At 46.1% G+C, this 25,271-nt stretch overlaps 11 non-coding genes across 11 annotated transcripts; all 11 read right to left on the minus strand.

The window, feature by feature from the left end:
* Positions 1-1,773: 1,773 nt before the first annotated feature.
* Positions 1,774-1,964, minus strand: LOC130336174 (U2 spliceosomal RNA). Its single transcript, XR_008877647.1, has one exon. It is a non-coding gene; the product is annotated as a U2 spliceosomal RNA (small nuclear RNA).
* A 2,080-nt stretch (positions 1,965-4,044) lies between these two features.
* On the minus strand, positions 4,045-4,235 carry LOC130336175 (U2 spliceosomal RNA). Its single transcript, XR_008877648.1, has one exon. It is a non-coding gene; the product is annotated as a U2 spliceosomal RNA (small nuclear RNA).
* A 2,048-nt stretch (positions 4,236-6,283) lies between these two features.
* Positions 6,284-6,474, minus strand: LOC130336176 (U2 spliceosomal RNA). The gene has a single exon (XR_008877649.1). It is a non-coding gene; the product is annotated as a U2 spliceosomal RNA (small nuclear RNA).
* A 2,089-nt stretch (positions 6,475-8,563) lies between these two features.
* On the minus strand, positions 8,564-8,754 carry LOC130336177 (U2 spliceosomal RNA). Its single transcript, XR_008877650.1, has one exon. It is a non-coding gene; the product is annotated as a U2 spliceosomal RNA (small nuclear RNA).
* Positions 8,755-10,843: 2,089 nt separating this feature from the next.
* On the minus strand, positions 10,844-11,034 carry LOC130336178 (U2 spliceosomal RNA). The gene has a single exon (XR_008877651.1). It is a non-coding gene; the product is annotated as a U2 spliceosomal RNA (small nuclear RNA).
* Positions 11,035-13,123: 2,089 nt separating this feature from the next.
* On the minus strand, positions 13,124-13,314 carry LOC130336181 (U2 spliceosomal RNA). The gene has a single exon (XR_008877653.1). It is a non-coding gene; the product is annotated as a U2 spliceosomal RNA (small nuclear RNA).
* Positions 13,315-15,403: 2,089 nt separating this feature from the next.
* LOC130336182 (U2 spliceosomal RNA) lies at positions 15,404-15,594 on the minus strand. Its single transcript, XR_008877654.1, has one exon. It is a non-coding gene; the product is annotated as a U2 spliceosomal RNA (small nuclear RNA).
* Positions 15,595-17,675: 2,081 nt separating this feature from the next.
* LOC130336183 (U2 spliceosomal RNA) lies at positions 17,676-17,866 on the minus strand. Its single transcript, XR_008877655.1, has one exon. It is a non-coding gene; the product is annotated as a U2 spliceosomal RNA (small nuclear RNA).
* Positions 17,867-19,949: 2,083 nt separating this feature from the next.
* Positions 19,950-20,140, minus strand: LOC130336184 (U2 spliceosomal RNA). The gene has a single exon (XR_008877656.1). It is a non-coding gene; the product is annotated as a U2 spliceosomal RNA (small nuclear RNA).
* A 2,090-nt stretch (positions 20,141-22,230) lies between these two features.
* LOC130336185 (U2 spliceosomal RNA) lies at positions 22,231-22,421 on the minus strand. Its single transcript, XR_008877657.1, has one exon. It is a non-coding gene; the product is annotated as a U2 spliceosomal RNA (small nuclear RNA).
* A 2,081-nt stretch (positions 22,422-24,502) lies between these two features.
* LOC130336186 (U2 spliceosomal RNA) lies at positions 24,503-24,693 on the minus strand. The gene has a single exon (XR_008877658.1). It is a non-coding gene; the product is annotated as a U2 spliceosomal RNA (small nuclear RNA).
* Positions 24,694-25,271: the final 578 nt, after the last annotated feature.

Below are 25,271 nucleotides of genomic sequence, written 5' to 3' on the forward strand. Positions count from 1 at the left end.
CCTACCTTTGTTGCCTGCAGATGCCTCCTTGGCTGTCCCCAAACGGTATCAAACCAACACCCACGGGAAGCTGTAAGCATAGAGGACATGCCTGCACCCCATTGGACTTACCTGTGTGGGTTAAATCCGGGTTATTTGACAACCTATGGCGGTGATGGTTCTGCTCAGGCAGAGCAGTGCTGATGCTCCTCATAAAGCTGTCGCTGCTGTGAAGGTTCTAGGTGACATCACAATCCCTATGGTTACATACACAACAAAGCTGGGTTGTTGTTGTTTACACTCTGCAAGGCCTGTGGAAGTGAGTGACATCATAGCACTGTAGTTCTGAGGGTTCTAGATGGATGCAACAATCTCCTGTTGCTTCTATGAAGGCCATAATAGACGACATCACCAAACAGCTCCATAGTCACATACACAGCAAAGGAGAGATGTTGTTTACACCTAGTGATGTCAGTGGTATTGAGTGACATCACAGCACAGTGCTAAGGCTCCTGGGCCTGGACACAGCAGCGGCTGCAATATCTCAACGGAGAATACGTTTATATATATGTGTGTGTGTGCGCGTATATATATATATATATATATATATATATATATATATTTCTCCGCCGAAATCACTTTTAAACCCATTTCCACCTTTTTTTCCCTTCTCTTCCTCTTACTTTTTTTTCACGTTTTTTTACGTTTTTCTCCTTTTCGCCTCTTTTCTGGGCGTATTATTCTTCTTTTTCTTCTTTTTTTTCGTCTAATGCATACCCCATCAGTGCAGCAATGCTTATTCAATACCGCCAGCAGATGGAGACACTGGGGGATAATTTTCTAAGGATTTATACTGATTTTTCCTGTCTGAATTTGTCGCACAGAAAGTTGCAGGCCAAATATGTGTGACATTTCTGCGACTTTAGCTTCTAGAGCATTTTTACAACATTATACATAGGTGCTGAATACATAAAAAGCGACTGTTCAGCGACAGACAAGTCGCATCGGCTGAAAGTAGGCCAGAATGTCAGTCCATGTTGGAGCAGGTTTAGATACAGTCTAAAGCATAGATCTCAAAGTCTGTGCACAGAATTTAGCAAGGGCCTCGCACCTTCTGATGCATCAGGTAGGTGCACTATAGCATAGCCTAACCCTCTGTACTTTGGTCTATATTGATGCGGGACATAGACAGCCAGCTGATGACCAATCCATTAGTGCAATGGATGGCTGGAAGCATTTGTCTTTGCCTTTGCAATACCACAGAAGCAATGCATGGTCAATGTACAGCAATGACACACCTGTGTGAACAGCCAGGAGACCCCCCCATGTTATGTTACATAGTTACATAGTTAGTACGGTCGAAAAAAGACATATGTCCATCAAGTTCAACCAGGGAATTAAGGGGTAGGGGTGTGGCGCGATATTGGGGAAGGGATGAGATTTTATATTTCTTCATAAGCATTAATCTTATTTTGTCAATTAGGAACATTCAGCACCCACCCGCTATCAAGGCAGCTGCCTATCATGTCATGCCCTACCTGCACAGGTGTGCTGGCTACTCAAATGATCCAATTAAGGAGGCCATTTAGTCAGCAGCAGCAGAAGTCCTGTGCCTGGACGCTCCAACAGCGGCCAGACACAAGCAGAAGCAGCAGAAGCAGCAGCAGCACCACCTTTTGTTTTTTGGCTGCAGCAGCAGCAGCAGCAGCAGCAAGGCCCACAGGGCTGGCTAGCTGGCTAGCCAGCAAGCAGGTAGCAATGAAAGTAGGAATCTTTCTTTTTAACCCTGTAAGGGGGTGGTGCACTGTACCCGAAGATACTGCCATATCGGGTCAATGCATAGGGCGACGGAAGCAAGCTTCGAAATCGGCCCCCGTTCTCAAAAATCCATTTAATATATGGTCCCCAGATAGGGGACGTATCAGATATTAAACTGATAAGAACAGATACTACACTTGATCTTAGCCAAAAGGCCGAGAAGCGATAACCGTGAAAGGGGCGGGCCCAACAAGGTCCCCTTCATGGGCACTATCACTGCTTGCTGTCAGGGAGGCTGCCAGACAATTTTCCATGCACACTCTGGGCTGGGGGGCAGTCAACCACCAGTACACACAGCAGAACCTAAACCCATACCATTATTGCTAAGCAGCAAGACAGGGGCCCATTGCACTCCCACGGGGCCTTTTTAAATGCAATCCATAACCCGGATTTGCCAGGAACCCTTCTTACTCCTCCTACTTGCATGTGACACTGGGCTTAGGATCTGCATAGGAAACACACACACAAGCACACACCTACCTTTGTTGCCTGCAGATGCCTCCTTGGCTGTCCCCAAACGGTATCAAACCAACACCCACGGGAAGCTGTAAGCATAGAGGACATGCCTGCACCCCATTGGACTTACCTGTGTGGGTTAAATCCGGGTTATTTGACAACCTATGGCGGTGATGGTTCTGCTCAGGCAGAGCAGTGCTGATGCTCCTCATAAAGCTGTCGCTGCTGTGAAGGTTCTAGGTGACATCACAATCCCTATGGTTACATACACAACAAAGCTGGGTTGTTGTTGTTTACACTCTGCAAGGCCTGTGGAAGTGAGTGACATCATAGCACTGTAGTTCTGAGGGTTCTAGATGGATGCAACAATCTCCTGTTGCTTCTATGAAGGCCATAATAGACGACATCACCAAACAGCTCCATAGTCACATACACAGCAAAGGAGAGATGTTGTTTACACCTAGTGATGTCAGTGGTATTGAGTGACATCACAGCACAGTGCTAAGGCTCCTGGGCCTGGACACAGCAGCGGCTGCAATATCTCAACGGAGAATACGTTTATATATATGTGTGTGTGTGCGCGTATATATATATATATATATATATATATATATATATTTCTCCGCCGAAATCACTTTTAAACCCATTTCCACCTTTTTTTCCCTTCTCTTCCTCTTACTTTTTTTTCACGTTTTTTTACGTTTTTCTCCTTTTCGCCTCTTTTCTGGGCGTATTATTCTTCTTTTTCTTCTTTTTTTTTCGTCTAATGCATACCCCATCAGTGCAGCAATGCTTATTCAATACCGCCAGCAGATGGAGACACTGGGGGATAATTTTCTAAGGATTTATACTGATTTTTCCTGTCTGAATTTGTCGCACAGAAAGTTGCAGGCCAAATATGTGTGACATTTCTGCGACTTTAGCTTCTAGAGCATTTTTACAACATTATACATAGGTGCTGAATACATAAAAAGCGACTGTTCAGCGACAGACAAGTCGCATCGGCTGAAAGTAGGCCAGAATGTCAGTCCATGTTGGAGCAGGTTTAGATACAGTCTAAAGCATAGATCTCAAAGTCTGTGCACAGAATTTAGCAAGGGCCTCGCACCTTCTGATGCATCAGGTAGGTGCACTATAGCATAGCCTAACCCTCTGTACTTTGGTCTATATTGATGCGGGACATAGACAGCCAGCTGATGACCAATCCATTAGTGCAATGGATGGCTGGAAGCATTTGTCTTTGCCTTTGCAATACCACAGAAGCAATGCATGGTCAATGTACAGCAATGACACACCTGTGTGAACAGCCAGGAGACCCCCCCATGTTATGTTACATAGTTACATAGTTAGTACGGTCGAAAAAAGACATATGTCCATCAAGTTCAACCAGGGAATTAAGGGGTAGGGGTGTGGCGCGATATTGGGGAAGGGATGAGATTTTATATTTCTTCATAAGCATTAATCTTATTTTGTCAATTAGGAACATTCAGCACCCACCCGCTATCAAGGCAGCTGCCTATCATGTCATGCCCTACCTGCACAGGTGTGCTGGCTACTCAAATGATCCAATTAAGGAGGCCATTTAGTCAGCAGCAGCAGAAGTCCTGTGCCTGGACGCTCCAACAGCGGCCAGACACAAGCAGAAGCAGCAGAAGCAGCAGCAGCACCACCTTTTGTTTTTTGGCTGCAGCAGCAGCAGCAGCAGCAGCAAGGCCCACAGGGCTGGCTAGCTGGCTAGCCAGCAAGCAGGTAGCAATGAAAGTAGGAATCTTTCTTTTTAACCCTGTAAGGGGGTGGTGCACTGTACCCGAAGATACTGCCATATCGGGTCAATGCATAGGGCGACGGAAGCAAGCTTCGAAATCGGCCCCCGTTCTCAAAAATCCATTTAATATATGGTCCCCAGATAGGGGACGTATCAGATATTAAACTGATAAGAACAGATACTACACTTGATCTTAGCCAAAAGGCCGAGAAGCGATAACCGTGAAAGGGGCGGGCCCAACAAGGTCCCCTTCATGGGCACTATCACTGCTTGCTGTCAGGGAGGCTGCCAGACAATTTTCCATGCACACTCTGGGCTGGGGGGCAGTCAACCACCAGTACACACAGCAGAACCTAAACCCATACCATTATTGCTAAGCAGCAAGACAGGGGCCCATTGCACTCCCACGGGGCCTTTTTAAATGCAATCCATAACCCGGATTTGCCAGGAACCCTTCTTACTCCTCCTACTTGCATGTGACACTGGGCTTAGGATCTGCATAGGAAACACACACACAAGCACACACCTACCTTTGTTGCCTGCAGATGCCTCCTTGGCTGTCCCCAAACGGTATCAAACCAACACCCACGGGAAGCTGTAAGCATAGAGGACATGCCTGCACCCCATTGGACTTACCTGTGTGGGTTAAATCCGGGTTATTTGACAACCTATGGCGGTGATGGTTCTGCTCAGGCAGAGCAGTGCTGATGCTCCTCATAAAGCTGTCGCTGCTGTGAAGGTTCTAGGTGACATCACAATCCCTATGGTTACATACACAACAAAGCTGGGTTGTTGTTGTTTACACTCTGCAAGGCCTGTGGAAGTGAGTGACATCATAGCACTGTAGTTCTGAGGGTTCTAGATGGATGCAACAATCTCCTGTTGCTTCTATGAAGGCCATAATAGACGACATCACCAAACAGCTCCATAGTCACATACACAGCAAAGGAGAGATATTGTTTACACCTAGTGATGTCAGTGGTATTGAGTGACATCACAGCACAGTGCTAAGGCTCCTGGGCCTGGACACAGCAGCGGCTGCAATATCTCAACGGAGAATACGTTTATATATATGTGTGTGTGTGCGCGTATATATATATATATATATATATATATATATATATATTTCTCCGCCGAAATCACTTTTAAACCCATTTCCACCTTTTTTTCCCTTCTCTTCCTCTTACTTTTTTTTCACGTTTTTTTACGTTTTTCTCCTTTTCGCCTCTTTTCTGGGCGTATTATTCTTCTTTTTCTTCTTTTTTTTCGTCTAATGCATACCCCATCAGTGCAGCAATGCTTATTCAATACCGCCAGCAGATGGAGACACTGGGGGATAATTTTCTAAGGATTTATACTGATTTTTCCTGTCTGAATTTGTCGCACAGAAAGTTGCAGGCCAAATATGTGTGACATTTCTGCGACTTTAGCTTCTAGAGCATTTTTACAACATTATACATAGGTGCTGAATACATAAAAAGCGACTGTTCAGCGACAGACAAGTCGCATCGGCTGAAAGTAGGCCAGAATGTCAGTCCATGTTGGAGCAGGTTTAGATACAGTCTAAAGCATAGATCTCAAAGTCTGTGCACAGAATTTAGCAAGGGCCTCGCACCTTCTGATGCATCAGGTAGGTGCACTATAGCATAGCCTAACCCTCTGTACTTTGGTCTATATTGATGCGGGACATAGACAGCCAGCTGATGACCAATCCATTAGTGCAATGGATGGCTGGAAGCATTTGTCTTTGCCTTTGCAATACCACAGAAGCAATGCATGGTCAATGTACAGCAATGACCCCCCCCATGTTATGTTACATAGTTACATAGTTAGTACGGTCGAAAAAAGACATATGTCCATCAAGTTCAACCAGGGAATTAAGGGGTAGGGGTGTGGCGCGATATTGGGGAAGGGATGAGATTTTATATTTCTTCATAAGCATTAATCTTATTTTGTCAATTAGGAACATTCAGCACCCACCCGCTATCAAGGCAGCTGCCTATCATGTCATGCCCTACCTGCACAGGTGTGCTGGCTACTCAAATGATCCAATTAAGGAGGCCATTTAGTCAGCAGCAGCAGAAGTCCTGTGCCTGGACGCTCCAACAGCGGCCAGACACAAGCAGAAGCAGCAGAAGCACCACCTTTTGTTTTTTGGCTGCAGCAGCAGCAGCAGCAGCAGCAAGGCCCACAGGGCTGGCTAGCTGGCTAGCCAGCAAGCAGGTAGCAATGAAAGTAGGAATCTTTCTTTTTAACCCTGTAAGGGGGTGGTGCACTGTACCCGAAGATACTGCCATATCGGGTCAATGCATAGGGCGACGGAAGCAAGCTTCGAAATCGGCCCCCGTTCTCAAAAATCCATTTAATATATGGTCCCCAGATAGGGGACGTATCAGATATTAAACTGATAAGAACAGATACTACACTTGATCTTAGCCAAAAGGCCGAGAAGCGATAACCGTGAAAGGGGCGGGCCCAACAAGGTCCCCTTCATGGGCACTATCACTGCTTGCTGTCAGGGAGGCTGCCAGACAATTTTCCATGCACACTCTGGGCTGGGGGGCAGTCAACCACCAGTACACACAGCAGAACCTAAACCCATACCATTATTGCTAAGCAGCAAGACAGGGGCCCATTGCACTCCCACGGGGCCTTTTTAAATGCAATCCATAACCCGGATTTGCCAGGAACCCTTCTTACTCCTCCTACTTGCATGTGACACTGGGCTTAGGATCTGCATAGGAAACACACACACAAGCACACACCTACCTTTGTTGCCTGCAGATGCCTCCTTGGCTGTCCCCAAACGGTATCAAACCAACACCCACGGGAAGCTGTAAGCATAGAGGACATGCCTGCACCCCATTGGACTTACCTGTGTGGGTTAAATCCGGGTTATTTGACAACCTATGGCGGTGATGGTTCTGCTCAGGCAGAGCAGTGCTGATGCTCCTCATAAAGCTGTCGCTGCTGTGAAGGTTCTAGGTGACATCACAATCCCTATGGTTACATACACAACAAAGCTGGGTTGTTGTTGTTTACACTCTGCAAGGCCTGTGGAAGTGAGTGACATCATAGCACTGTAGTTCTGAGGGTTCTAGATGGATGCAACAATCTCCTGTTGCTTCTATGAAGGCCATAATAGACGACATCACCAAACAGCTCCATAGTCACATACACAGCAAAGGAGAGATGTTGTTTACACCTAGTGATGTCAGTGGTATTGAGTGACATCACAGCACAGTGCTAAGGCTCCTGGGCCTGGACACAGCAGCGGCTGCAATATCTCAACGGAGAATACGTTTATATATATGTGTGTGTGTGCGCGTATATATATATATATATATATATATATATATATATATATATATATTTCTCCGCCGAAATCACTTTTAAACCCATTTCCACCTTTTTTTCCCTTCTCTTCCTCTTACTTTTTTTTCACGTTTTTTTACGTTTTTCTCCTTTTCGCCTCTTTTCTGGGCGTATTATTCTTCTTTTTCTTCTTTTTTTTCGTCTAATGCATACCCCATCAGTGCAGCAATGCTTATTCAATACCGCCAGCAGATGGAGACACTGGGGGATAATTTTCTAAGGATTTATACTGATTTTTCCTGTCTGAATTTGTCGCACAGAAAGTTGCAGGCCAAATATGTGTGACATTTCTGCGACTTTAGCTTCTAGAGCATTTTTACAACATTATACATAGGTGCTGAATACATAAAAAGCGACTGTTCAGCGACAGACAAGTCGCATCGGCTGAAAGTAGGCCAGAATGTCAGTCCATGTTGGAGCAGGTTTAGATACAGTCTAAAGCATAGATCTCAAAGTCTGTGCACAGAATTTAGCAAGGGCCTCGCACCTTCTGATGCATCAGGTAGGTGCACTATAGCATAGCCTAACCCTCTGTACTTTGGTCTATATTGATGCGGGACATAGACAGCCAGCTGATGACCAATCCATTAGTGCAATGGATGGCTGGAAGCATTTGTCTTTGCCTTTGCAATACCACAGAAGCAATGCATGGTCAATGTACAGCAATGACACACCTGTGTGAACAGCCAGGAGACCCCCCCATGTTATGTTACATAGTTACATAGTTAGTACGGTCGAAAAAAGACATATGTCCATCAAGTTCAACCAGGGAATTAAGGGGTAGGGGTGTGGCGCGATATTGGGGAAGGGATGAGATTTTATATTTCTTCATAAGCATTAATCTTATTTTGTCAATTAGGAACATTCAGCACCCACCCGCTATCAAGGCAGCTGCCTATCATGTCATGCCCTACCTGCACAGGTGTGCTGGCTACTCAAATGATCCAATTAAGGAGGCCATTTAGTCAGCAGCAGCAGAAGTCCTGTGCCTGGACGCTCCAACAGCGGCCAGACACAAGCAGAAGCAGCAGAAGCAGCAGCAGCACCACCTTTTGTTTTTTGGCTGCAGCAGCAGCAGCAGCAGCAGCAAGGCCCACAGGGCTGGCTAGCTGGCTAGCCAGCAAGCAGGTAGCAATGAAAGTAGGAATCTTTCTTTTTAACCCTGTAAGGGGGTGGTGCACTGTACCCGAAGATACTGCCATATCGGGTCAATGCATAGGGCGACGGAAGCAAGCTTCGAAATCGGCCCCCGTTCTCAAAAATCCATTTAATATATGGTCCCCAGATAGGGGACGTATCAGATATTAAACTGATAAGAACAGATACTACACTTGATCTTAGCCAAAAGGCCGAGAAGCGATAACCGTGAAAGGGGCGGGCCCAACAAGGTCCCCTTCATGGGCACTATCACTGCTTGCTGTCAGGGAGGCTGCCAGACAATTTTCCATGCACACTCTGGGCTGGGGGGCAGTCAACCACCAGTACACACAGCAGAACCTAAACCCATACCATTATTGCTAAGCAGCAAGACAGGGGCCCATTGCACTCCCACGGGGCCTTTTTAAATGCAATCCATAACCCGGATTTGCCAGGAACCCTTCTTACTCCTCCTACTTGCATGTGACACTGGGCTTAGGATCTGCATAGGAAACACACACACAAGCACACACCTACCTTTGTTGCCTGCAGATGCCTCCTTGGCTGTCCCCAAACGGTATCAAACCAACACCCACGGGAAGCTGTAAGCATAGAGGACATGCCTGCACCCCATTGGACTTACCTGTGTGGGTTAAATCCGGGTTATTTGACAACCTATGGCGGTGATGGTTCTGCTCAGGCAGAGCAGTGCTGATGCTCCTCATAAAGCTGTCGCTGCTGTGAAGGTTCTAGGTGACATCACAATCCCTATGGTTACATACACAACAAAGCTGGGTTGTTGTTGTTTACACTCTGCAAGGCCTGTGGAAGTGAGTGACATCATAGCACTGTAGTTCTGAGGGTTCTAGATGGATGCAACAATCTCCTCTTGCTTCTATGAAGGCCATAATAGACGACATCACCAAACAGCTCCATAGTCACATACACAGCAAAGGAGAGATGTTGTTTACACCTAGTGATGTCAGTGGTATTGAGTGACATCACAGCACAGTGCTAAGGCTCCTGGGCCTGGACACAGCAGCGGCTGCAATATCTCAACGGAGAATACGTTTATATATATGTGTGTGTGTGCGCGTATATATATATATATATATATATATATATATATATATATATATATTTCTCCGCCGAAATCACTTTTAAACCCATTTCCACCTTTTTTTCCCTTCTCTTCCTCTTACTTTTTTTTCACGTTTTTTTACGTTTTTCTCCTTTTCGCCTCTTTTCTGGGCGTATTATTCTTCTTTTTCTTCTTTTTTTTCGTCTAATGCATACCCCATCAGTGCAGCAATGCTTATTCAATACCGCCAGCAGATGGAGACACTGGGGGATAATTTTCTAAGGATTTATACTGATTTTTCCTGTCTGAATTTGTCGCACAGAAAGTTGCAGGCCAAATATGTGTGACATTTCTGCGACTTTAGCTTCTAGAGCATTTTTACAACATTATACATAGGTGCTGAATACATAAAAAGCGACTGTTCAGCGACAGACAAGTCGCATCGGCTGAAAGTAGGCCAGAATGTCAGTCCATGTTGGAGCAGGTTTAGATACAGTCTAAAGCATAGATCTCAAAGTCTGTGCACAGAATTTAGCAAGGGCCTCGCACCTTCTGATGCATCAGGTAGGTGCACTATAGCATAGCCTAACCCTCTGTACTTTGGTCTATATTGATGCGGGACATAGACAGCCAGCTGATGACCAATCCATTAGTGCAATGGATGGCTGGAAGCATTTGTCTTTGCCTTTGCAATACCACAGAAGCAATGCATGGTCAATGTACAGCAATGACACACCTGTGTGAACAGCCAGGAGACCCCCCCATGTTATGTTACATAGTTACATAGTTAGTACGGTCGAAAAAAGACATATGTCCATCAAGTTCAACCAGGGAATTAAGGGGTAGGGGTGTGGCGCGATATTGGGGAAGGGATGAGATTTTATATTTCTTCATAAGCATTAATCTTATTTTGTCAATTAGGAACATTCAGCACCCACCCGCTATCAAGGCAGCTGCCTATCATGTCATGCCCTACCTGCACAGGTGTGCTGGCTACTCAAATGATCCAATTAAGGAGGCCATTTAGTCAGCAGCAGCAGAAGTCCTGTGCCTGGACGCTCCAACAGCGGCCAGACACAAGCAGAAGCAGCAGAAGCAGCAGCAGCACCACCTTTTGTTTTTTGGCTGCAGCAGCAGCAGCAGCAGCAGCAAGGCCCACAGGGCTGGCTAGCTGGCTAGCCAGCAAGCAGGTAGCAATGAAAGTAGGAATCTTTCTTTTTAACCCTGTAAGGGGGTGGTGCACTGTACCCGAAGATACTGCCATATCGGGTCAATGCATAGGGCGACGGAAGCAAGCTTCGAAATCGGCCCCCGTTCTCAAAAATCCATTTAATATATGGTCCCCAGATAGGGGACGTATCAGATATTAAACTGATAAGAACAGATACTACACTTGATCTTAGCCAAAAGGCCGAGAAGCGATAACCGTGAAAGGGGCGGGCCCAACAAGGTCCCCTTCATGGGCACTATCACTGCTTGCTGTCAGGGAGGCTGCCAGACAATTTTCCATGCACACTCTGGACTGGGGGGCAGTCAACCACCAGTACACACAGCAGAACCTAAACCCATACCATTATTGCTAAGCAGCAAGACAGGGGCCCATTGCACTCCCACGGGGCCTTTTTAAATGCAATCCATAACCCGGATTTGCCAGGAACCCTTCTTACTCCTCCTACTTGCATGTGACACTGGGCTTAGGATCTGCATAGGAAACACACACACAAGCACACACCTACCTTTGTTGCCTGCAGATGCCTCCTTGGCTGTCCCCAAACGGTATCAAACCAACACCCACGGGAAGCTGTAAGCATAGAGGACATGCCTGCACCCCATTGGACTTACCTGTGTGGGTTAAATCCGGGTTATTTGACAACCTATGGCGGTGATGGTTCTGCTCAGGCAGAGCAGTGCTGATGCTCCTCATAAAGCTGTCGCTGCTGTGAAGGTTCTAGGTGACATCACAATCCCTATGGTTACATACACAACAAAGCTGGGTTGTTGTTGTTTACACTCTGCAAGGCCTGTGGAAGTGAGTGACATCATAGCACTGTAGTTCTGAGGGTTCTAGATGGATGCAACAATCTCCTGTTGCTTCTATGAAGGCCATAATAGACGACATCACCAAACAGCTCCATAGTCACATACACAGCAAAGGAGAGATGTTGTTTACACCTAGTGATGTCAGTGGTATTGAGTGACATCACAGCACAGTGCTAAGGCTCCTGGGCCTGGACACAGCAGCGGCTGCAATATCTCAACGGAGAATACGTTTATATATATGTGTGTGTGTGCGCGTATATATATATATATATATATATATATATATATATATATATATATTTCTCCGCCGAAATCACTTTTAAACCCATTTCCACCTTTTTTTCCCTTCTCTTCCTCTTACTTTTTTTTCACGTTTTTTTACGTTTTTCTCCTTTTCGCCTCTTTTCTGGGCGTATTATTCTTCTTTTTCTTCTTTTTTTTCGTCTAATGCATACCCCATCAGTGCAGCAATGCTTATTCAATACCGCCAGCAGATGGAGACACTGGGGGATAATTTTCTAAGGATTTATACTGATTTTTCCTGTCTGAATTTGTCGCACAGAAAGTTGCAGGCCAAATATGTGTGACATTTCTGCGACTTTAGCTTCTAGAGCATTTTTACAACATTATACATAGGTGCTGAATACATAAAAAGCGACTGTTCAGCGACAGACAAGTCGCATCGGCTGAAAGTAGGCCAGAATGTCAGTCCATGTTGGAGCAGGTTTAGATACAGTCTAAAGCATAGATCTCAAAGTCTGTGCACAGAATTTAGCAAGGGCCTCGCACCTTCTGATGCATCAGGTAGGTGCACTATAGCATAGCCTAACCCTCTGTACTTTGGTCTATATTGATGCGGGACATAGACAGCCAGCTGATGACCAATCCATTAGTGCAATGGATGGCTGGAAGCATTTGTCTTTGCCTCTGCAATACCACAGAAGCAATGCATGGTCAATGTACAGCAATGACACACCTGTGTGAACAGCCAGGAGACCCCCCCATGTTATGTTACATAGTTACATAGTTAGTACGGTCGAAAAAAGACATATGTCCATCAAGTTCAACCAGGGAATTAAGGGGTAGGGGTGTGGCGCGATATTGGGGAAGGGATGAGATTTTATATTTCTTCATAAGCATTAATCTTATTTTGTCAATTAGGAACATTCAGCACCCACCCGCTATCAAGGCAGCTGCCTATCATGTCATGCCCTACCTGCACAGGTGTGCTGGCTACTCAAATGATCCAATTAAGGAGGCCATTTAGTCAGCAGCAGCAGAAGTCCTGTGCCTGGACGCTCCAACAGCGGCCAGACACAAGCAGAAGCAGCAGAAGCAGCAGCAGCACCACCTTTTGTTTTTTGGCTGCAGCAGCAGCAGCAGCAGCAGCAAGGCCCACAGGGCTGGCTAGCTGGCTAGCCAGCAAGCAGGTAGCAATGAAAGTAGGAATCTTTCTTTTTAACCCTGTAAGGGGGTGGTGCACTGTACCCGAAGATACTGCCATATCGGGTCAATGCATAGGGCGACGGAAGCAAGCTTCGAAATCGGCCCCCGTTCTCAAAAATCCATTTAATATATGGTCCCCAGATAGGGGACGTATCAGATATTAAACTGATAAGAACAGATACTACACTTGATCTTAGCCAAAAGGCCGAGAAGCGATAACCGTGAAAAGGGCGGGCCCAACAAGGTCCCCTTCATGGGCACTATCACTGCTTGCTGTCAGGGAGGCTGCCAGACAATTTTCCATGCACACTCTGGGCTGGGGGGCAGTCAACCACCAGTACACACAGCAGAACCTAAACCCATACCATTATTGCTAAGCAGCAAGACAGGGGCCCATTGCACTCCCACGGGGCCTTTTTAAATGCAATCCATAACCCGGATTTGCCAGGAACCCTTCTTACTCCTCCTACTTGCATGTGACACTGGGCTTAGGATCTGCATAGGAAACACACACACAAGCACACACCTACCTTTGTTGCCTGCAGATGCCTCCTTGGCTGTCCCCAAACGGTATCAAACCAACACCCACGGGAAGCTGTAAGCATAGAGGACATGCCTGCACCCCATTGGACTTACCTGTGTGGGTTAAATCCGGGTTATTTGACAACCTATGGCGGTGATGGTTCTGCTCAGGCAGAGCAGTGCTGATGCTCCTCATAAAGCTGTCGCTGCTGTGAAGGTTCTAGGTGACATCACAATCCCTATGGTTACATACACAACAAAGCTGGGTTGTTGTTGTTTACACTCTGCAAGGCCTGTGGAAGTGAGTGACATCATAGCACTGTAGTTCTGAGGGTTCTAGATGGATGCAACAATCTCCTGTTGCTTCTATGAAGGCCATAATAGACGACATCACCAAACAGCTCCATAGTCACATACACAGCAAAGGAGAGATGTTGTTTACACCTAGTGATGTCAGTGGTATTGAGTGACATCACAGCACAGTGCTAAGGCTCCTGGGCCTGGACACAGCAGCGGCTGCAATATCTCAACGGAGAATACGTTTATATATATGTGTGTGTGTGCGCGTATATATATATATATATATATATATATATATATATATATATATATTTCTCCGCCGAAATCACTTTTAAACCCATTTCCACCTTTTTTTCCCTTCTCTTCCTCTTACTTTTTTTTCACGTTTTTTTACGTTTTTCTCCTTTTCGCCTCTTTTCTGGGCGTATTATTCTTCTTTTTCTTCTTTTTTTTCGTCTAATGCATACCCCATCAGTGCAGCAATGCTTATTCAATACCGCCAGCAGATGGAGACACTGGGGGATAATTTTCTAAGGATTTATACTGATTTTTCCTGTCTGAATTTGTCGCACAGAAAGTTGCAGGCCAAATATGTGTGACATTTCTGCGACTTTAGCTTCTAGAGCATTTTTACAACATTATACATAGGTGCTGAATACATAAAAAGCGACTGTTCAGCGACAGACAAGTCGCATCGGCTGAAAGTAGGCCAGAATGTCAGTCCATGTTGGAGCAGGTTTAGATACAGTCTAAAGCATAGATCTCAAAGTCTGTGCACAGAATTTAGCAAGGGCCTCGCACCTTCTGATGCATCAGGTAGGTGCACTATAGCATAGCCTAACCCTCTGTACTTTGGTCTATATTGATGCGGGACATAGACAGCCAGCTGATGACCAATCCATTAGTGCAATGGATGGCTGGAAGCATTTGTCTTTGCCTTTGCAATACCACAGAAGCAATGCATGGTCAATGTACAGCAATGACACACCTGTGTGAACAGCCAGGAGACCCCCCCATGTTATGTTACATAGTTACATAGTTAGTACGGTCGAAAAAAGACATATGTCCATCAAGTTCAACCAGGGAATTAAGGGGTAGGGGTGTGGCGCGATATTGGGGAAGGGATGAGATTTTATATTTCTTCATAAGCATTAATCTTATTTTGTCAATTAGGAACATTCAGCACCCACCCGCTATCAAGGCAGCTGCCTATCATGTCATGCCCTACCTGCACAGGTGTGCTGGCTACTCAAATGATCCAATTAAGGAGGCCATTTAGTCAGCAGCAGCAGAAGTCCTGTGCCTGGACGCTCCAACAGCGGCCAGACACAAGCAGAAGCAGCAGAAGCAGCAGCAGCACCACCTTTTGTTTTTTGGCTGCAGCAGCAGCAGCAGCAGCAGCAAGGCCCACAGGGCTGGCTAGCTGGCTAGCCAGCAAGCAGGTAGCAATGAAAGTAGGAATCTTTCTTTTTAACCCTGTAAGGGGGTGGTGCACTGTACCCGAAGATACTGCCATATCGGGTCAATGCATAGGGCGACGGAAGCAAGCTTCGAAATCGGCCCCCGTTCTCAAAAATCCATTTAATATATGGTCCCCAGATAGGGGACGTATCAGATATTAAACTGATAAGAACAGATACTACACTTGATCTTAGCCAAAAGGCCGAGAAGCGATAACCGTGAAAGGGGCGGGCCCAACAAGGTCCCCTTCATGGGCACTATCACTGCTTGCTGTCAGGGAGGCTGCCAGACAATTTTCCATGCACACTCTGGGCTGGGGGGCAGTCAACCACCAGTACACACAGCAGAACCTAAACCCATACCATTATTGCTAAGCAGCAAGACAGGGGCCCATTGCACTCCCACGGGGCCTTTTTAAATGCAATCCATAACCCGGATTTGCCAGGAACCCTTCTTACTCCTCCTACTTGCATGTGACACTGGGCTTAGGATCTGCATAGGAAACACACACACAAGCACACACCTACCTTTGTTGCCTGCAGATGCCTCCTTGGCTGTCCCCAAACGGTATCAAACCAACACCCACGGGAAGCTGTAAGCATAGAGGACATGCCTGCACCCCATTGGACTTACCTGTGTGGGTTAAATCCGGGTTATTTGACAACCTATGGCGGTGATGGTTCTGCTCAGGCAGAGCAGTGCTGATGCTCCTCATAAAGCTGTCGCTGCTGTGAAGGTTCTAGGTGACATCACAATCCCTATGGTTACATACACAACAAAGCTGGGTTGTTGTTGTTTACACTCTGCAAGGCCTGTGGAAGTGAGTGACATCATAGCACTGTAGTTCTGAGGGTTCTAGATGGATGCAACAATCTCCTGTTGCTTCTATGAAGGCCATAATAGACGACATCACCAAACAGCTCCATAGTCACATACACAGCAAAGGAGAGATGTTGTTTACACCTAGTGATGTCAGTGGTATTGAGTGACATCACAGCACAGTGCTAAGGCTCCTGGGCCTGGACACAGCAGCGGCTGCAATATCTCAACGGAGAATACGTTTATATATATGTGTGTGTGTGCGCGTATATATATATATATATATATATATATATATATATATTTCTCCGCCGAAATCACTTTTAAACCCATTTCCACCTTTTTTTCCCTTCTCTTCCTCTTACTTTTTTTTCACGTTTTTTTACGTTTTTCTCCTTTTCGCCTCTTTTCTGGGCGTATTATTCTTCTTTTTCTTCTTTTTTTTCGTCTAATGCATACCCCATCAGTGCAGCAATGCTTATTCAATACCGCCAGCAGATGGAGACACTGGGGGATAATTTTCTAAGGATTTATACTGATTTTTCCTGTCTGAATTTGTCGCACAGAAAGTTGCAGGCCAAATATGTGTGACATTTCTGCGACTTTAGCTTCTAGAGCATTTTTACAACATTATACATAGGTGCTGAATACATAAAAAGCGACTGTTCAGCGACAGACAAGTCGCATCGGCTGAAAGTAGGCCAGAATGTCAGTCCATGTTGGAGCAGGTTTAGATACAGTCTAAAGCATAGATCTCAAAGTCTGTGCACAGAATTTAGCAAGGGCCTCGCACCTTCTGATGCATCAGGTAGGTGCACTATAGCATAGCCTAACCCTCTGTACTTTGGTCTATATTGATGCGGGACATAGACAGCCAGCTGATGACCAATCCATTAGTGCAATGGATGGCTGGAAGCATTTGTCTTTGCCTTTGCAATACCACAGAAGCAATGCATGGTCAATGTACAGCAATGACACACCTGTGTGAACAGCCAGGAGACCCCCCCATGTTATGTTACATAGTTACATAGTTAGTACGGTCGAAAAAAGACATATGTCCATCAAGTTCAACCAGGGAATTAAGGGGTAGGGGTGTGGCGCGATATTGGGGAAGGGATGAGATTTTATATTTCTTCATAAGCATTAATCTTATTTTGTCAATTAGGAACATTCAGCACCCACCCGCTATCAAGGCAGCTGCCTATCATGTCATGCCCTACCTGCACAGGTGTGCTGGCTACTCAAATGATCCAATTAAGGAGGCCATTTAGTCAGCAGCAGCAGAAGTCCTGTGCCTGGACGCTCCAACAGCGGCCAGACACAAGCAGAAGCAGCAGAAGCAGCAGCAGCACCACCTTTTGTTTTTTGGCTGCAGCAGCAGCAGCAGCAGCAGCAAGGCCCACAGGGCTGGCTAGCTGGCTAGCCAGCAAGCAGGTAGCAATGAAAGTAGGAATCTTTCTTTTTAACCCTGTAAGGGGGTGGTGCACTGTACCCGAAGATACTGCCATATCGGGTCAATGCATAGGGCGACGGAAGCAAGCTTCGAAATCGGCCCCCGTTCTCAAAAATCCATTTAATATATGGTCCCCAGATAGGGGACGTATCAGATATTAAACTGATAAGAACAGATACTACACTTGATCTTAGCCAAAAGGCCGAGAAGCGATAACCGTGAAAGGGGCGGGCCCAACAAGGTCCCCTTCATGGGCACTATCACTGCTTGCTGTCAGGGAGGCTGCCAGACAATTTTCCATGCACACTCTGGGCTGGGGGGCAGTCAACCACCAGTACACACAGCAGAACCTAAACCCATACCATTATTGCTAAGCAGCAAGACAGGGGCCCATTGCACTCCCACGGGGCCTTTTTAAATGCAATCCATAACCCGGATTTGCCAGGAACCCTTCTTACTCCTCCTACTTGCATGTGACACTGGGCTTAGGATCTGCATAGGAAACACACACACAAGCACACACCTACCTTTGTTGCCTGCAGATGCCTCCTTGGCTGTCCCCAAACGGTATCAAACCAACACCCACGGGAAGCTGTAAGCATAGAGGACATGCCTGCACCCCATTGGACTTACCTGTGTGGGTTAAATCCGGGTTATTTGACAACCTATGGCGGTGATGGTTCTGCTCAGGCAGAGCAGTGCTGATGCTCCTCATAAAGCTGTCGCTGCTGTGAAGGTTCTAGGTGACATCACAATCCCTATGGTTACATACACAACAAAGCTGGGTTGTTGTTGTTTACACTCTGCAAGGCCTGTGGAAGTGAGTGACATCATAGCACTGTAGTTCTGAGGGTTCTAGATGGATGCAACAATCTCCTGTTGCTTCTATGAAGGCCATAATAGACGACATCACCAAACAGCTCCATAGTCACATACACAGCAAAGGAGAGATGTTGTTTACACCTAGTGATGTCAGTGGTATTGAGTGACATCACAGCACAGTGCTAAGGCTCCTGGGCCTGGACACAGCAGCGGCTGCAATATCTCAACGGAGAATACGTTTATATATATGTGTGTGTGTGCGCGTATATATATATATATATATATATATATATATATATATATTTCTCCGCCGAAATCACTTTTAAACCCATTTCCACCTTTTTTTCCCTTCTCTTCCTCTTACTTTTTTTTCACGTTTTTTTACGTTTTTCTCCTTTTCGCCTCTTTTCTGGGCGTATTATTCTTCTTTTTCTTCTTTTTTTTCGTCTAATGCATACCCCATCAGTGCAGCAATGCTTATTCAATACCGCCAGCAGATGGAGACACTGGGGGATAATTTTCTAAGGATTTATACTGATTTTTCCTGTCTGAATTTGTCGCACAGAAAGTTGCAGGCCAAATATGTGTGACATTTCTGCGACTTTAGCTTCTAGAGCATTTTTACAACATTATACATAGGTGCTGAATACATAAAAAGCGACTGTTCAGCGACAGACAAGTCGCATCGGCTGAAAGTAGGCCAGAATGTCAGTCCATGTTGGAGCAGGTTTAGATACAGTCTAAAGCATAGATCTCAAAGTCTGTGCACAGAATTTAGCAAGGGCCTCGCACCTTCTGATGCATCAGGTAGGTGCACTATAGCATAGCCTAACCCTCTGTACTTTGGTCTATATTGATGCGGGACATAGACAGCCAGCTGATGACCAATCCATTAGTGCAATGGATGGCTGGAAGCATTTGTCTTTGCCTTTGCAATACCACAGAAGCAATGCATGGTCAATGTACAGCAATGACACACCTGTGTGAACAGCCAGGAGACCCCCCCATGTTATGTTACATAGTTACATAGTTAGTACGGTCGAAAAAAGACATATGTCCATCAAGTTCAACCAGGGAATTAAGGGGTAGGGGTGTGGCGCGATATTGGGGAAGGGATGAGATTTTATATTTCTTCATAAGCATTAATCTTATTTTGTCAATTAGGAACATTCAGCACCCACCCGCTATCAAGGCAGCTGCCTATCATGTCATGCCCTACCTGCACAGGTGTGCTGGCTACTCAAATGATCCAATTAAGGAGGCCATTTAGTCAGCAGCAGCAGAAGTCCTGTGCCTGGACGCTCCAACAGCGGCCAGACACAAGCAGAAGCAGCAGAAGCAGCAGCAGCACCACCTTTTGTTTTTTGGCTGCAGCAGCAGCAGCAGCAGCAGCAAGGCCCACAGGGCTGGCTAGCTGGCTAGCCAGCAAGCAGGTAGCAATGAAAGTAGGAATCTTTCTTTTTAACCCTGTAAGGGGGTGGTGCACTGTACCCGAAGATACTGCCATATCGGGTCAATGCATAGGGCGACGGAAGCAAGCTTCGAAATCGGCCCCCGTTCTCAAAAATCCATTTAATATATGGTCCCCAGATAGGGGACGTATCAGATATTAAACTGATAAGAACAGATACTACACTTGATCTTAGCCAAAAGGCCGAGAAGCGATAACCGTGAAAGGGGCGGGCCCAACAAGGTCCCCTTCATGGGCACTATCACTGCTTGCTGTCAGGGAGGCTGCCAGACAATTTTCCATGCACACTCTGGGCTGGGGGGCAGTCAACCACCAGTACACACAGCAGAACCTAAACCCATACCATTATTGCTAAGCAGCAAGACAGGGGCCCATTGCACTCCCACGGGGCCTTTTTAAATGCAATCCATAACCCGGATTTGCCAGGAACCCTTCTTACTCCTCCTACTTGCATGTGACACTGGGCTTAGGATCTGCATAGGAAACACACACACAAGCACACACCTACCTTTGTTGCCTGCAGATGCCTCCTTGGCTGTCCCCAAACGGTATCAAACCAACACCCACGGGAAGCTGTAAGCATAGAGGACATGCCTGCACCCCATTGGACTTACCTGTGTGGGTTAAATCCGGGTTATTTGACAACCTATGGCGGTGATGGTTCTGCTCAGGCAGAGCAGTGCTGATGCTCCTCATAAAGCTGTCGCTGCTGTGAAGGTTCTAGGTGACATCACAATCCCTATGGTTACATACACAACAAAGCTGGGTTGTTGTTGTTTACACTCTGCAAGGCCTGTGGAAGTGAGTGACATCATAGCACTGTAGTTCTGAGGGTTCTAGATGGATGCAACAATCTCCTGTTGCTTCTATGAAGGCCATAATAGACGACATCACCAAACAGCTCCATAGTCACATACACAGCAAAGGAGAGATGTTGTTTACACCTAGTGATGTCAGTGGTATTGAGTGACATCACAGCACAGTGCTAAGGCTCCTGGGCCTGGACACAGCAGCGGCTGCAATATCTCAACGGAGAATACGTTTATATATATGTGTGTGTGTGCGCGTATATATATATATATATATATATATATATATATATATATATATATTTCTCCGCCGAAATCACTTTTAAACCCATTTCCACCTTTTTTTCCCTTCTCTTCCTCTTACTTTTTTTTCACGTTTTTTTACGTTTTTCTCCTTTTCGCCTCTTTTCTGGGCGTATTATTCTTCTTTTTCTTCTTTTTTTTCGTCTAATGCATACCCCATCAGTGCAGCAATGCTTATTCAATACCGCCAGCAGATGGAGACACTGGGGGATAATTTTCTAAGGATTTATACTGATTTTTCCTGTCTGAATTTGTCGCACAGAAAGTTGCAGGCCAAATATGTGTGACATTTCTGCGACTTTAGCTTCTAGAGCATTTTTACAACATTATACATAGGTGCTGAATACATAAAAAGCGACTGTTCAGCGACAGACAAGTCGCATCGGCTGAAAGTAGGCCAGAATGTCAGTCCATGTTGGAGCAGGTTTAGATACAGTCTAAAGCATAGATCTCAAAGTCTGTGCACAGAATTTAGCAAGGGCCTCGCACCTTCTGATGCATCAGGTAGGTGCACTATAGCATAGCCTAACCCTCTGTACTTTGGTCTATATTGATGCGGGACATAGACAGCCAGCTGATGACCAATCCATTAGTGCAATGGATGGCTGGAAGCATTTGTCTTTGCCTTTGCAATACCACAGAAGCAATGCATGGTCAATGTACAGCAATGACACACCTGTGTGAACAGCCAGGAGACCCCCCCCATGTTATGTTACATAGTTACATAGTTAGTACGGTCGAAAAAAGACATATGTCCATCAAGTTCAACCAGGGAATTAAGGGGTAGGGGTGTGGCGCGATATTGGGGAAGGGATGAGATTTTATATTTCTTCATAAGCATTAATCTTATTTTGTCAATTAGGAACATTCAGCACCCACCCGCTATCAAGGCAGCTGCCTATCATGTCATGCCCTACCTGCACAGGTGTGCTGGCTACTCAAATGATCCAATTAAGGAGGCCATTTAGTCAGCAGCAGCAGAAGTCCTGTGCCTGGACGCTCCAACAGCGGCCAGACACAAGCAGAAGCAGCAGAAGCAGCAGCAGCACCACCTTTTGTTTTTTGGCTGCAGCAGCAGCAGCAGCAGCAGCAAGGCCCACAGGGCTGGCTAGCTGGCTAGCCAGCAAGCAGGTAGCAATGAAAGTAGGAATCTTTCTTTTTAACCCTGTAAGGGGGTGGTGCACTGTACCCGAAGATACTGCCATATCGGGTCAATGCATAGGGCGACGGAAGCAAGCTTCGAAATCGGCCCCCGTTCTCAAAAATCCATTTAATATATGGTCCCCAGATAGGGGACGTATCAGATATTAAACTGATAAGAACAGATACTACACTTGATCTTAGCCAAAAGGCCGAGAAGCGATAACCGTGAAAGGGGCGGGCCCAACAAGGTCCCCTTCATGGGCACTATCACTGCTTGCTGTCAGGGAGGCTGCCAGACAATTTTCCATGCACACTCTGGGCTGGGGGGCAGTCAACCACCAGTACACACAGCAGAACCTAAACCCATACCATTATTGCTAAGCAGCAAGACAGGGGCCCATTGCACTCCCACGGGGCCTTTTTAAATGCAATCCATAACCCGGATTTGCCAGGAACCCTTCTTACTCCTCCTACTTGCATGTGACACTGGGCTTAGGATCTGCATAGGAAACACACACACAAGCACACACCTACCTTTGTTGCCTGCAGATGCCTCCTTGGCTGTCCCCAAACGGTATCAAACCAACACCCACGGGAAGCTGTAAGCATAGAGGACATGCCTGCACCCCATTGGACTTACCTGTGTGGGTTAAATCCGGGTTATTTGACAACCTATGGCGGTGATGGTTCTGCTCAGGCAGAGCAGTGCTGATGCTCCTCATAAAGCTGTCGCTGCTGTGAAGGTTCTAGGTGACATCACAATCCCTATGGTTACATACACAACAAAGCTGGGTTGTTGTTGTTTACACTCTGCAAGGCCTGTGGAAGTGAGTGACATCATAGCACTGTAGTTCTGAGGGTTGTAGATGGATGCAACAATCTCCTGTTGCTTCTATGAAGGCCATAATAGACGACATCACCAAACAGCTCCATAGTCACATACACAGCAAAGGAGAGATGTTGTTTACACCTAGTGATGTCAGTGGTATTGAGTGACATCACAGCACAGTGCTAAGGCTCCTGGGCCTGGACACAGCAGCGGCTGCAATATCTCAACGGAGAATACGTTTATATATATGTGTGTGTGTGCGCGTATATATATATATATATATATATATATATATATATATTTCTCCGCCGAAATCACTTTTAAACCCATTTCCACCTTTTTTTCCCTTCTCTTCCTCTTACTTTTTTTTCACGTTTTTTTACGTTTTTCTCCTTTTCGCCTCTTTTCTGGGCGTATTATTCTTCTTTTTCTTCTTTTTTTTCGTCTAATGCATACCCCATCAGTGCAGCAATGCTTATTCAATACCGCCAGCAGATGGAGACACTGGGGGATAATTTTCTAAGGATTTATACTGATTTTTCCTGTCTGAATTTGTCGCACAGAAAGTTACAGGCCAAATATGTGTGACATTTCTGCGACTTTAGCTTCTAGAGCATTTTTACAACATTATACATAGGTGCTGAATACATAAAAAGCGACTGTTCAGCGACAGACAAGTCGCATCGGCTGAAAGTAGGCCAGAATGTCAGTCCATGTTGGAGCAGGTTTAGATACAGTCTAAAGCATAGATCTCAAAGTCTGTGCACAGAATTTAGCAAGGGCCTCGCACCTTCTGATGCATCAGGTAGGTGCACTATAGCATAGCCTAACCCTCTGTACTTTGGTCTATATTGATGCGGGACATAGACAGCCAGCTGATGACCAATCCATTAGTGCAATGGATGGCTGGAAGCATTTGTCTTTGCCTTTGCAATACCACAGAAGCAATGCATGGTCAATGTACAGCAATGACACACCTGTGTGAACAGCCAGGAGACCCCCCCATGTTATGTTACATAGTTACATAGTTAGTACGGTCGAAAAAAGACATATGTCCATCAAGTTCAACCAGGGAATTAAGGGGTAGGGGTGTGGCGCGATATTGGGGAAGGGATGAGATTTTATATTTCTTCATAAGCATTAATCTTATTTTGTCAATTAGGAACATTCAGCACCCACCCGCTATCAAGGCAGCTGCCTATCATGTCATGCCCTACCTGCACAGGTGTGCTGGCTACTCAAATGATCCAATTAAGGAGGCCATTTAGTCAGCAGCAGCAGAAGTCCTGTGCCTGGACGCTCCAACAGCGGCCAGACACAAGCAGAAGCAGCAGAAGCAGCAGCAGCACCACCTTTTGTTTTTTGGCTGCAGCAGCAGCAGCAGCAGCAGCAAGGCCCACAGGGCTGGCTAGCTGGCTAGCCAGCAAGCAGGTAGCAATGAAAGTAGGAATCTTTCTTTTTAACCCTGTAAGGGGGTGGTGCACTGTACCCGAAGATACTGCCATATCGGGTCAATGCATAGGGCGACGGAAGCAAGCTTCGAAATCGGCCCCCGTTCTCAAAAATCCATTTAATATATGGTCCCCAGATAGGGGACGTATCAGATATTAAACTGATAAGAACAGATACTACACTTGATCTTAGCCAAAAGGCCGAGAAGCGATAACCGTGAAAGGGGCGGGCCCAACAAGGTCCCCTTCATGGGCACTATCACTGCTTGCTGTCAGGGAGGCTGCCAGACAATTTTCCATGCACACTCTGGGCTGGGGGGCAGTCAACCACCAGTACACACAGCAGAACCTAAACCCATACCATTATTGCTAAGCAGCAAGACAGGGGCCCATTGCACTCCCACGGGGCCTTTTTAAATGCAATCCATAACCCGGATTTGCCAGGAACCCTTCTTACTCCTCCTACTTGCATGTGACACTGGGCTTAGGATCTGCATAGGAAACACACACACAAGCACACACCTACCTTTGTTGCCTGCAGATGCCTCCTTGGCTGTCCCCAAACGGTATCAAACCAACACCCACGGGAAGCTGTAAGCATAGAGGACATGCCTGCACCCCATTGGACTTACCTGTGTGGGTTAAATCCGGGTTATTTGACAACCTATGGCGGTGATGGTTCTGCTCAGGCAGAGCAGTGCTGATGCTCCTCATAAAGCTGTCGCTGCTGTGAAGGTTCTAGGTGACATCACAATCCCTATGGTTACATACACAACAAAGCTGGGTTGTTG

This window comes from Hyla sarda, unplaced genomic scaffold, assembly GCF_029499605.1.
Source record: "Hyla sarda isolate aHylSar1 unplaced genomic scaffold, aHylSar1.hap1 scaffold_471, whole genome shotgun sequence".
Classification (NCBI taxonomy): Eukaryota; Metazoa; Chordata; class Amphibia; order Anura; family Hylidae; genus Hyla; species Hyla sarda.